Genomic DNA, 13771 nt, shown 5'->3' with positions numbered 1-13771 from the left:
TTATATTTCAGTGGTTTCCTTTGTTAATGCACTTTGAAGGAGCTGAAAGTGCCAGAGGGATGGAAACAATTATTACTTTTATAATAGTAATATCATATACCTGGTCATGTTACCATCATTATCTATAAATCATGACATCTTACTAATTGGGACCAATTATTGATCAGGTGCCAGGCATTTCAGTGCCTTGGGTCAGTTAGGTTCTTTGTTTTGCATCTGTGTTTATAATAGAAATTGATTTTCTCATGTGATCTTTGTTCAGTAAGAGAGATTGGGTTAGGATTAATTTCTTACGGTCTTTGTCCAATTTTGGTACCAAGATTACACTGGTGTCATAAAGTGACAAGGGTCCCTGCCCATCCTTTTCCATGTTCTAGAACAGTTTGACTGAAATGAGAATCATCTGTTTCCTGAAGGCTTGTTAGAATTTGTGTGTAAAAGAATCTTGGGATAGTGCCTTTATGTGAGTGTATTTTTTTTACCTTGACTTTTTATTTTGAAAGTCTGACAAATGTTCAACTTACAGAAAAATTGAAAGAGAAGTACAATAGAAACTACTTCAATTTTTAAATGACTTTTGGTCTACCGTGGTTTTATATTTTTACTTGGGTAATGTAACTAACTTTTCCTTGAAAAACTGACCATTTAGAATTCTAATTTATGGCAAAACTTTTAAATAACATCTCTTACCAGTTTTCTAATCTCAGTTATGTCTGTAGTTATAACATCTATTATTTCTCACATTGATTTACTTACCATATCTCATCCAACCCTCATAGTGGCATTCTGAGGTACATATTATTATCGTTTTACAGATAAGGACATTGAGATTGAGAGAACTTCAGTGACTTACTCAGGGCCATACAGCTAGTGAGCGATAATGCCAGGGTTCTAGATCAAGTTTTTTGAGCTTCAAGTTCAGCCTACATCAGCTGTACCATCATAGCCTGCTGGTCTGTGGCCCACATTTTAGGAAGCAAGGCCTGAGTATTCTGAACTTTATAGCACTTTTCCACATTCCTTCCCACATTGGCGTCTCCCCTGGAGACAGCCAGGTCCTTGATGTGCAGCTGTGAAACTGGAAGCTTGCAGAGGCCAGGTGCCTTGCTCAAGGTCACACAGCCTCAAATGGTACTTTTGATTTAAAAACCCAAGTTTTCTGACTTTCAATACAGGTGTTTTTTAAATAATTCATCATGCAATTTCATTACAACATATAAATAAGGGCTAGCTTTTAACTTTTTTACCTGGTCTGGGAGTCTATTCCTTTTAATAGGTTGTTTATACCCTATTTCCACTCACTGATGTAGCATTCATATTTGTTATTAATAATTATATCATATAATTATCAAATAATAATTATCAACTAATTAATATTAATTATCATCAATTAATAATTATATTAATGGTCATTAAGCTGCCTCTCTCTATAGCCTCCCACAAAGCATGGGCAGCCATCTCTATATTTTCTGTTTCCTTCATAGAAAAGTGACCCAGTGGGGTTTGGGGCTGAACTGGGCTATACCCAAAGCAGTTTTCCCTTATAGGCCAAATAATGTGGGTCTCAGAATCTTACTGAGTTTTTAGCCAACTAGTTAGAACAGGTAAGTACTGAATATTAAAAGGGGACTCATATTTTGTTGCTGTTCAGGATTGCGTGAGATTTGAGCTACCATGCACGTTCACCTACAGCAGCAGCAATAAGTAGGAGGTGCATTTTCTAGAAGAAGGACAGTGGATGATCCCGGGAAAAGGAGAATGGACTTCAAGGAGGATAAGTACATGACAAGAGCCATAAGGGATGAAGACAGTATGAGCTTAGCAGTCAGGTGGGAGTGGGATGACTACAGCCAACATGGCCCTAAAAATGGCATGATCATAGTTGATCACAGGAGAGGGCATGTATGTCTGAGGCAGCACTGAGAATGAATTAAAGGAAGGAAGGGTGCATATATGCAATATGAGATACACACACACACACACACACATCTCATATATCTCATTGCATATCTGTATATACAAATATGCATATATGTGTATATATCTGTTTTTTTAGATTTGGTCAAGCTAGTTTGAGTGCAGAGTTACAATTATGCTGTGAAAGCTGATAAATTTCTTTCTATAGCTTTAGAGCCTTTGGCATATCAGCAAGGACCTGTAACAGGGGATTTGTCAATAGGGGATTGCATGTCAAACATCTGTTCCTCCCCATGACGCTGGATGAAGTTGGTGGCCCTGGCACTCTGCCAGGCTGCATGGAGGTCCCAGGGGCTCCCCATGGTCATATGTAGGGTGGAGAACACTGAGGACTGGGGGAACATATTTTTATACATAAATATTTATGTCAAACTAACTCTGCTAAGAAGGTGGCGAAACAAGGCATGAAAACACAATAAGACAGAGCAGCCTTTTTGCAAATACTTATGAGAGAGGAAAAGGCTGAGAGAGAAATAGCCCTAGAAGGTCGGCAAAGAAGGAAAGAGAAACATCAAGGATGCCCTGAGCTTTGGGAAAGGAATAGAGGTCAGGGATAATCAAATAATAAGGCTTTTAGGGAGGGAAAAATTGGCGTTTTTTTTTTTTTGTTGTTGTTTGTTTGTTTTTAATCCCCCTCTATGACATATAATTCTTTGAAACAGGAATTAATAACCCATTTTACAGATAGAAAAACTAAGAGTCAAAGCAATTAAGGGATTTTTTTCAGTTTACTCAGCTAGTAAGGGAGAGACCTGGGATTCCATTCACACTGAACTGTCGCCATCCCCACGGTCTCTCTGCCAGCAAACCACAGGTGCCTGACCCTGCGCAGGCCTGGGCAGTGGTGTGAGGGGCAGAGAATCGATATCAACATTCTCTGTACTTCCTGCAATAACCTTTATTATTTTTTTAACCAAAATATAAACATTAAAGACAGTAATGCTAAAACCATAACAGAAGAGAAGTCTAATACATGAAGAATTACATTTAATATGCTAATATGCTTTTTTCTGCATAGACAATGTCTTCAAGTGTCTATATACCAACTGGTGTTGGTGTTAATTTTAGGAGGGGGAGGGCAGGAAGGAGAATGGTCAACTTCAATGTTTTATTTTGTCCATTTCTGTTTAAAGTTTTTACCATGAATATTATGACTTTTGTAATAGATCACTAAATTAAACACACACACACATGCAGGACAGGTCTATATAACAGGCATATCATTCTCTCTCACCCTCAGTTTCCTTTTCAGTAAAGTGATGATAATAAAAGTCCTATTTCATGACATTCTTTGAGGACTGATAGTCCACATAAAATACCTCCATGCCCACCCAGCACACTGGAAGCTGTCAGTCCATGTTGGATGTCAATATCATTTTTTTCCCAGCTCATTGAAGAAGCCCATGAAGTGGTGGTCGGTGATGTAGCACATGCCCTGCCCATAGAAGGAGCTCAATGCTTTTGTTGTTTTGGGGGAAAAAAAGAAATACATGGGACTGAGAGAGGTTCTGAGAGAAGGAAGTGCAGCCTCTGTGTGCAGTACAGCTGGAGGTACTGTCAGATTTTTGTTGCCCAGCCAGAGGTCCTCTTCTGCTTTTCCTTTAGGGCATGGCCATTTCTTGCCAAGCCACCAGCATTTGTTTCTGCCTCAGGCAAGTTGTTATCCTCAGATTGACTCAAGAGTCCTATTCTCTTTAAATGCTGGAGGGAATGCAACAGAAAATTCTCTGCAACGTGGGAACCCAGCCAAGACGTGGTGGTGGAGAAGGTAGGAGACACCCCCATGATGTTTGGGCATTTTCTCAGGAAGAATTTGGAAAAGAAATATGTCACCTGGGTTTGTAGGTTGGCTGTATAGTCCCACTCAGCCCCCCTTTCCTATAAGGAGCAAATAGGCAAGTATAACAATGGGTGGTTGGGGGGAAAAGGGAGAAGCGTGTTGACATCAATGGACTGTCCATTGTCCAGGAATTGTGTTTGGTGCCCTGTGTGTTTTCTCACTTAATTTTCAAGCAAAGCTATAGGAATGAAAACATGTGTGTTTTATAGATGAAGAAGCCAAAGTGCCTAAGTTCACATAACTCAGACAAATGTGACAGAATTAGGGGCTGAGAACTAGAATATCTGCCTGGATCCAAATCTTTGGAAGAGTATGCAGGCCGTGGGAAAATAAAAAAGATGTGAGAGCAAATGCATACATCAGAGCACAGTCAGATTGGTTTTCTGCTTTCTTGGGAAATGGGGCAGGAAAGAAGTGTTGTTTTTTTTTTTTAACTCAAAAAGGATAAATATGATACATTCATTCATTTACTTAGGAGATGTGATTGGCTTGAGCCATGGATTGTGAGTAGATACATCTTGAGTGCCTAATCTGATCTGTTGATAGTGGCTGCTCAGGGGAAATTGATTAATGATGTCTGTTTTGGATGTAAGATAGGGAATGAAGGGCCCATTTGCTATTTCTTTGATACCTACTTATGAAGCACAGAAGTGGCTCTTCTGAGAAACACAGAGAGATGTACCTTGCTGACCACACACAAGAACAAGTGAATGAGGTGGATGGTGAGTACAGATGGCAGAGGCTGAGAACCTAGTGAGTATGGGCAAAGGTCTCGTTTTGCATTACAACAAGAGATGGTGAACTTCTAACTCTTCCACTGAATCCAAGGGATACAGCCCAGTCTGGGCAAAGGAGAGGAAAATTCCAGGAGTGCAAGCCCTTCTAATGGTAAAGTAGTTATTAGTAATGGGACTTAAGAGCTAGAAAGGTCACATTTCAAATGCTGGTTCCATCACTCATGAGGTGTGTGACTTTGAGTTTTTACCTCTGTATTCTCATCCACAAAATTTGAATACTATTTGACTCTTGGTGCTATTCTGAGGATGAAACAAAATAACATTATTAGAGTGCTTTGCATACAGCAGGTACTCAATGTATAATTGTTTCCTTCTTCGCCCACTTCATCATGCCCTGCAGTTGGGAATGCTCTCCTGGGTGACCAAAGTCCTCATTAGCAGGTACCAAAGCCTGACCCAGACTTAGCCCCACCCTTGGTATACAGGTGTGTCTAATGTCCCCTCCCATGACCTAACTTCAGGACCCACTTGGCTTACCCTATTACTATTAATGGAAACTGTGTTCCTAATTCCCCTCTCACTGTGTGATCAATTTACCTCTTAATGCCTAGCAGAGGCAGCAAGCAGAAAGAGTGACAACCTTGTTCACACTGTTTAAAGGTTCCACTGTATGTTGAAAATTGTCTAAATGGGGGGGGGGGGGCGGATAATGAACAGTCACCAAATAGGAGCTTTCTCAAGGTGAGAGGAAAGAAAAGCTTTGGAGAGGGTTGCCACATGACCAAAGTTATTAGACAGGATGAGGAGAGGGAGATAGCATGAGTTCCCCAAACCCCAGAGAGACTGGACCTGCTCGAGCATGACACAGTTGGAGCCTGTCACTATTGGCAATTTACCAGGTAACTTTCCAGGAATTCTGGAATAAGAGGGACAGGTATACCCTGGGCTCTCTCAGCTATAGACAGGTTCATTAAAATGTGAGCCTATTGTTGTCCATCTCAGTTGGGACTGACTGGACATGCAAACTCAGCATTGATTTCCTGATAATAACTTCCCCGATGGGATGGGATCACCTGGGTGGGAAGATTGTGTCTCAAATTCTGGCTTTCTGTATTTTTAGCAGTGTTGGGTGGGTGATGTCAGTCACTTCTTTGAGTCTCCACTTCTTTCCTGAAATGTGGGGTTGATGATATACCTATTTCACAGAACCATTATGATGAATTGTAGTCATGATATTTATAAATCGTAAGTATCATTTACCAACTTCTTACTTCATGATGGAGGAAACACTGTGTTAGTATTCATTTTGATCAACAGCCTTGCAAGGTAGGTATTACTATCCATACTGTAAAATGTGGCCTTGAGCCTCTTAAAAATGAGGTTTCTCATCCAGTACCTCATAGTTAGGAACCCACATTTTTTTGACTCCAAATACGATACGTAATCCCATCTATATAAGACTACCTCAATATGAGATGCTTGCTGATTGCAAAACCACCCAGTCTTGTGCAAGATCATAAGAGTTGCTCAAAAAATATTTATGGGTTTATTGTTCATTAATCTGTTCTTATGGACACTGAGCTTTGATTTGCTCTGATGTTAATGTTATACATCAGTTGGTTGATAACTGATATTATCTGACTACTGACAATTACCTTGGACTGAGAGCAGACATGTGGACATGCAGATAGCAGACCATCTTTTTATTTTCTCTCTCTCTTTCTAAACAACAACTATGGCCATTTCAGCAATAACCAGCCCTACCTGAAATTCACAGGATGTGAGAACCGGTCCAGTTCCGCAGCATTCTTGGCGGTGGCACGTCCGTGCGCACCGTACGGCACAAGCTGATAAGTCAGTGATCTACAGAGGCCGACAGAGCCTTGGCAGCCCCATGTGCACAGATGCTGACATCCTGAGTTTGGACAGCAGTTTCAACCGTGATGGAGAGGCTGCCTTGAAAAGGAGCCTTTTCTGGGCTCCCCTCCATGTCCCAAAGCCCCTCCAGTTCCTCCATCACAATGCTCACCCGCTGCTGCTGTTGTCTGTTTTGATTTTTGCCCATCCCTGCCCTACCTGAGTGTGAGTTCCCTCAGGACAGAGACAATGTCTAACTGATATGCCTGTTTGCAATGTGTTGCATAAAGTTGGGCAAAGAGTAGGGAGTTAATTAATACAGAGAGAGTGAGTATGCAAGAGAGACTGAAGAAGAGGGAGGGAGGAGAGAGAGACAGGGATGGAGGGAGAGAGAGAGAGAGATTCAGAGATTGAGACCGAAGACGGGAGAGAGAAACAAAGAAAGGAGGGAAGAAAATGAAGGATAAAGAATAAAGGAAGAAAGTTATAGAGAAAAAGGAAGGAAGGAATTGAGGAAGAGGAAAGAGAAGGGAGGGAGAGAGGGGAAGGAAGATCTAAGTCTATAGAGTGACTTTCAAGATTTCTTTGGCCATTTTTCAAGACATGAACTCAAGCTGTAAATGTGACTTATTTCCCAGGACACTGGGCTGCAGGGTAAGCTTAGAAATTTTGTTCCAAAGGACCCAACTTTCTCTAAGGCAAGAGTCACAACCCCTAAAACATGGGAGACTGAAGCAGAGATGACGCACTTTGGAGCAGAAGTGTCCTGAGAAATTCAGACAGGAAAGAAAGGATGGTCCTGGGAGAGCCCGATTCTCATGATGACCTGTCGGCCTTTCCTTTTCTAAGTACTGCTGTTATTAAAATCTTTTAATAGACACTTTTCTGTGGCTTAATAAGCCTATGTCTGAGGATGGGCCCTTTCCTGGGATGCACCCAGACGGTGCTATTTGGAATTCTGCATCATTAAGATAATTAGGTGCCCAGACAGAGTTTCAATACTGTTAAGGATTTGGTGCACACTGGCTGGCCCTGGTGGCAGAGTCATCTGGGGACACAGCCTCTCTTTGCTGCTGGTTTTTGGAGCGCAGAACTTTGACTAGGATGAAATGGTTCTCTTGGGCAAAGGATAGGAAGGGAAGTAAAGGGAGGTGGCATATTACTGAGCTTCTAAGTGCCAGGTGCTCTGCAAGGAATCCTACCTGCAATGTCTGATTGATTTTATCCTCCTAATAAACTTATCAGATGTATGTAGTTGCTGTCATTTCACAGATGAGAACGCAGAGTGGTGAAGTGGGGAAGGCATGCGCCTGAGGTCAAGCATCTAGGCGGCTGCTGGCCAGGTGGCCTTGAGAACTTTCCTTCAGCTCTCTCCTCCTGAATGTACTAATGTGCAAAATGAAAATAATTCTTGGGCTATGACTCTGAGCCCAGCTGTGTCCCACTGGGAGAAGGATGTGGGTCCCACATGGACATGGGGTCTGAAAGTCCCATATTCTGTCTAGGACATGAGCACTTTTGGCCCCCATCATGCTGGAAGAATTCAGCTGTGCTAGGTCCATACCCATGTCTGTACCATGATGCTGTAAGAACTTGGTGTGGCCATCCTTGTATGCATGCTCTGTGTCTGTCCTCTGTGTGTGCAAATCCACCTCTGGGGTAATGGTAAATACTAATATCTGTATAGAACTTTGCTGTTTATAGGAGAACAGTTTGTATGTGTGTTTTTATATCCTCTTTCCAATGACTCTAGGTCATCGATTGCTATTTCTCTTGTCCTCAACTTGCTAATATTTTTGTCTACAAATGTTTATGGAGTATCTTCATTATGTCAGACAGTTCTAGAGAAAGAGAGGTGAATAAGAACCAGTCTTGTCTTCATGAACCTTCCATTCTGGTGGCGGTAAATGTATAAAGGGGAAATATAATATTTTATGTATTAAATAGAACTCTAAAGAATAAGAACAACCCCAAACTCTGAGTGCATTAATATAATAGTGTTTTTTTGTTGTTCACATCACAGCAAGCCCTGCTCCAAGCAGTCATTCAGCGACCTGGGATCCTTCCATCTTCCCACTCCACCATTCTCTTAGGGCCTTGTAGTCCTCCACTGGGTCCCCTGCATTAGACCAACAGACTGGGAGAAAGTGAAAGACTGGGAAATAGATGGGAGGCTTTTACTAGGATCAGCTTTGAGGGGCAACATAACACCTACCTAGGTTCCTTTGGCTAGAACTAATATATGGCTACACCTAATTACAAGGGAGGTTGGTGAATATGGTGTAGCAGGTTTCCCAGGACAAAAAGGTAACCAGTTTAGTAAGAATGCACACAGCCTCTCCTACAGTATACATGTGTGCTCTGCTGTATATCTGCAAATGCATGGGTTTCTTTGGAGGGACTCAGAGGGGCTGTTGCCTGAAAGAGGAGGCACCGTTGGTATATGTGTATGCTCTCTGTGGTCTCATAAAGTTCAGTAGGAGAAATGTTGCTTCTAGGCCTGTCATTTTCACATCCTCCTTTCCCTCCCTCTTACCCCGTGGCCTGTCCAGTGCTCTGCTTGTCTGCCTTCTTTTCTTCTTCCTTCCCTGAGTTAATCTCTTCCACTCTTGGGAATCTTCCCCACTGCCCCTCAAAGTCTTCTCAAAACTGGGAACCCAGGTAATTTATGCACCTTTGAAAAATTCTCAGCCATTAGTAGCAGTCATAGTAATGCTACCACTTAATTTGAATAACCTTCACAGTTTTCAAAGAATTTTCATGTGCTCAAATTTCTTGCTTGAGGTCTGTCTGTTCCACTAACCCTTAAGTGCTGAGATGGCAGGGACCGTGGCTGTTGGAGCACAGCTGGACATCTGGTGATTGCCACAGCTCCAGGTGCACAGCGGGGCATCCACATGGCATAGTCAATGAAGAAATGAAAGATGTCGCATATATTTTATTTATTACTCCCAGCAACTTGAGGAATTATGAATAATTATCCCCATTATTCATTATTCTCCCTCCCTGGTTTAATAATGTTATCCTCAGTTAAGAAAACTCAGACTCAAGGAATTTAATAACTACTCCCAAAATGCAGCCGTAATAACTGGTTAGACTTGGATTCAAATTCAGCTGTGTTTGATTCTAAATCCTCTGCTGTTTTTGTTTGTTTGTTTCTTTTAGACTCTGTCTCATTACACCCTCATCATTGAAAATTAATATCACATCCATACGTTTCTTAGTACTTTTCCAAGGTACTTTCACATATGTCATTTCCTTAGAGCATCATGGTATTTCAGTGTAGCAGGCAGCACTGGTATGAGATTTATTTTCCTACTTCACAGATTTGAAAAGAATCTCTACAAAAAGATAACTTTTACTAGGGCTCAAGCAACCTTTTCTGTGAAGGTCTAGATAGTAAGTATTTTAGGCTTTGTGGACCACCTACTCTTCATTCCATCTACCCAGCTCTGCAGTGAGAGCACAGAAGAGGATGGAGACAGTGTGTGGTAGCTGGCTGTGGCCGCGTCCCAATAAAACGTCATTAACGAAAACAAGTGATAGCCAGATTTGGCCTATAAGCTATAGTTTGTCAATTCCTGCTCTATACAATCACCAGAAGAGCTAAAATGAAAAATACCAGAAATGAAAAATCAGCCCTGAGAGCTGAAGTAACTTGCCCAGAGTTCCACAACGTACCCGTATTTGTGGCGGAGCTGTGTCCCGAATCTGGCTTCTTTCTTCCTGAAGTAATGTTCTTTCCACTGCACCAACCTCCCTCGTTAACCACTATGGTGGAAATAGAAACCAATCTCGAACTCATGGATCTGCTATTTGTTTCCCCCAACTGCAAACATTATTCACTGTTCTCTGTTTAGTCCTGGTATCTACCTCCCTTCCACCAAAACCCACAGAAGTGCAGACTCTGCTTTGTCATATTTGAAACTCAGCCATGAGCACAAGATGCTGTGTCTCTTTCTAAAGAAATGAATCTAGAAGCAGAACAGGAACCCTCCCTGATTTCCAGTACCCCAAAGTGGTTAAGAATACAGATGTGGAGCCAAACAGCTGAGGTGGGAATAGCAGCTGTGATACTCACTAGCTGGGTGACCCTGTGTGCCTTGGTTTTCTCATTCGTAAAATAGGGATAGTAGTCCTCGCTGCCTCAAAGGGCTGTTGGACAAAGACCAACACAGTTCAAGTGTAAAGCCCTTAGAAGACTGTCTGCAACCTAATAGGTGTTTACTGCTATTGCTACTGTTATCATTCTCATCATCATTATTTTTCCTAAGAGAGAATTTGTGGTTTCTTATATTTACTGCTCCAATGCCACTAGTGCAGAGCTTCTTACCCTGGACACTATTGACATTTTGGGCTGGATAAGTCTTTGTTGTAGGGGCTGCCCTGTGCATTTTAGGATGTTTAGTAGTATCGCTGGCCGCTACCCTCTAGATTTAGTAGCATCCTTCTCCTCCAGTTGTGGCAACCAAAAATATGTCCAGGTATTGCCAGATGTCCCCTGGGTGCTGAGGGTAAACTCTCCCTGAAGTTGAAAGCCACTGCTCTAACGTCACTGCCTCTTCCTCATGGCTTTTTGGCAAGTTCTAACATGTGCCTCCTCATGAAGAGAGGAAATAACCTGTTCAGGAAAAGTTGAAAGCAGTTAACCCCTAATGGAGACCCTCTCACTGATATGATCAATTGAAGGTCATTAGAGAAAGTGAGCAGCTTGTGAGAAGTATTTCTGATTGAAACCAAACACTTTGGAATTTGTTCCCTGTCCCAGACCTCTAGATCCTCATGGGGAGTTTATTCTGTGTGACCAAGTCAGTCACTCGGGGAAGGTATAATTGGAGAGAGTCACAGGTGAACCCATGACAGAAAGAGGCAAAGTCATCCTTTACTCACTCAACAAACTAAGGGCTATTTTCATAGCACAAAAAACCATGAGAAATGAGGTGGCATCGCCACATTCCAGAAACTTACAATCTAGCCAAAAAGACAAGCAAGTAGACAAATACGTGAACAGTCCTAGATAGAGACTATAGAGCCAAGTAGGATCTTAGATAAGTCCTCTATTTTTCTGGATCTTTGTTTCACCAAACAAAAGTGGATTCTACATTGATGTGAAAGTGTGGAAATGTTGGAATTCCCATACTCTGTTATGATAAAATGTCCATGAAATTATCATCCAAGTCCACAAAACAGAACTTAACTGTAAGGAGTGTTCATGATTTTTATTTCTGCTTTCCTGAAGGAGTAATAGTTTGGTGAGCAGTGGGCTATGGAAACTTGGGTCATTGTCCAATAGCGTCTGTACAACTTCAGGTTCCAAGATTTCCCCCTGAGTCCCGCTTGCACCTCTTCAGCTCTGGACCCTGGCATAGGCAGGGGCAGCAAGGGCACATATGTCTTTGCCCCCACACCTAATGTGGCTGGGTGATTCCAGGCCATTTGGATTTGCAAAATGGATGGTTTTCATTCTTTATCAAATGCCAGGCCTATCAAACTGGGTTGGCTGGTTTCTCCCCAATTTCACCCACATTACCCAAGGTAGACAACATGTCAGACTAGCTGATGGGCTTGCTTTAATTGAAAGTCATGGAAGTAATTGGCTTGTTCTCTGTCAACTGCTGCATCTTCATGATCCTCATTATCACCGATTCTATCAACTAGTTCATTCATTTATTTAGCAACCACTCAGTGATGCATCAAGAGGGTGGGAGATGGAAAAGACCCACCTTGCCTGGGAAGATTATTTTATCACTGACATCGCTTAGAATTGTTAGGGCATGGTGAGAATACAAAGCAGAGCAAGTTTCAGTTGGTTTTGTTTATAAAATTGCAATGATATTTTCAAGAAGAGAAATGGGTTTTGATGTGGTTGAAGCAAAGCAAGGAGGTGAGGCACGCTGAGAGAGAGGCTGGAGAGATGGGCAGAGGCTGGATTATATAAAGCCATGCCGAGGACCTCGGCTTTATGTCTTGTAGGTTATGAGAGGTGTTTCCCTCAGACTAGGCTAAGTGGCTTAAAAGAACACAGGTCTCTACCACACTCATATACATGTCCGTTGTGTAGAGGCTACAGCTTTTGCCCCATATGCCCTTACTCAGGAACCCATTCTGAGGAAGCAGGCCCTGTGTGACATCCTGGATTTTTTGCAAAGGAAAAAAGAGAATGTGACACACATGCAATGGCTCTTAAAGCTTCTACTCAGGAATGGTACATATCACTTTCACTCATATCTCATTGGCCAATGCAAGTCACATGACTGAGTCTGCTGTCAGTGAGGCAGAAAGTAATTCTTCCATAGGCAAGAAGAGCAAATATTTTGAACAATAATAAAATCTACAGCACACCATGATGAGGTCTGGATTGTGAGGAGCAAATGTGCTAACAGATATGAAAATGTTATGAATTGTAGAGCCCCATTCAAATATAAGTGGTTACTATTAGCGTTGGTAAATAGATATGCACATATGGATCCTCCTTCAAAGAAGGATTTGCTGTCCAGCTACAAGGAGTGTGGTCAGCAGGTAGCCTATAGCATCAGCTATTTCAGGTCTGTCTCAGCTGTAGAGAGCTACATCATCACCTTCTTCCCAGTGATTGAAAGAGGCAGATATATAAAGGTAGGATCATTTTGGCCAAAGAGGGACAATGCTGATGGGTAATATCTGTTCCAGAACTTCTTGCTGGGGTGTCCTAGGCTTTTCCAGCTTGATTGCAGTTCAGCTTCTCCCCTTGCACAATCTTGTTTCCTCCCATTCATAGATGTTGATCCCCAATAACTGTCTTGCACCTTAATTTCCATCTCAACACCTGTTTCTGGAGAACCCAAACTGTGAAACTATGATGTTGTTATAATAGTAATAATGACAATAATGTAATTATTATGATAATATAATAATACCAACAACAAGATTAATGTATTTATTTTCCTATACTGCCCCTTAAGGACCAACAAAGAGAAATACTTGTCAATGACATTGCAGAATTAGTAATTAAAACGAAGGTCATCCCTTTGAGTTTTAGCTGATAAAGCCACCATTTTGATCCTTAAGGATGTTGTACCCCAAGTTCACCATCAGATCCTTTTGGGATCAGCCAGAAGCTGAAATTTCGGACCTGCACCATCTGAAACTCAGAGATTCTGGGCCAACAAGGGCCTTTTAAGAGAACCCACTGGTTCTTATAGCTGCTAGAGCTTTCTAGGAAAAACCACCCTGAAGCTTTTGCTAACCTGTGGTCTTGTTTTTCATCAATACCCTATCTGTGATGCCTCTGCTTATTAGAGTGTACTGCAAAAGGACCCATATTTCAAGCCAGAGAGGCCTGGGCTTGAATTCAAGTGCTCTACCAGCTGTTTGACAGGAG

General features: G+C 41.9%; 1 protein-coding gene across 2 annotated transcripts in view; it reads left to right on the top strand.

The window, feature by feature from the left end:
* Positions 1-13771, top strand: part of SHISA9 (shisa family member 9) — a 281819-nt gene that overhangs the window by 187314 nt on the left and 80734 nt on the right. The window lies entirely within an intron of this gene.

The sequence above is a fragment of the Furipterus horrens genome, unplaced genomic scaffold (genome assembly GCF_987537825.1).
Source record: "Furipterus horrens unplaced genomic scaffold, mFurHor1.1.pri manual_scaffold_5, whole genome shotgun sequence".
In the NCBI taxonomy this organism is placed as follows: Eukaryota; Metazoa; Chordata; class Mammalia; order Chiroptera; family Furipteridae; genus Furipterus; species Furipterus horrens.
This window is presented reverse-complemented; position numbering and strand designations above follow the sequence as displayed.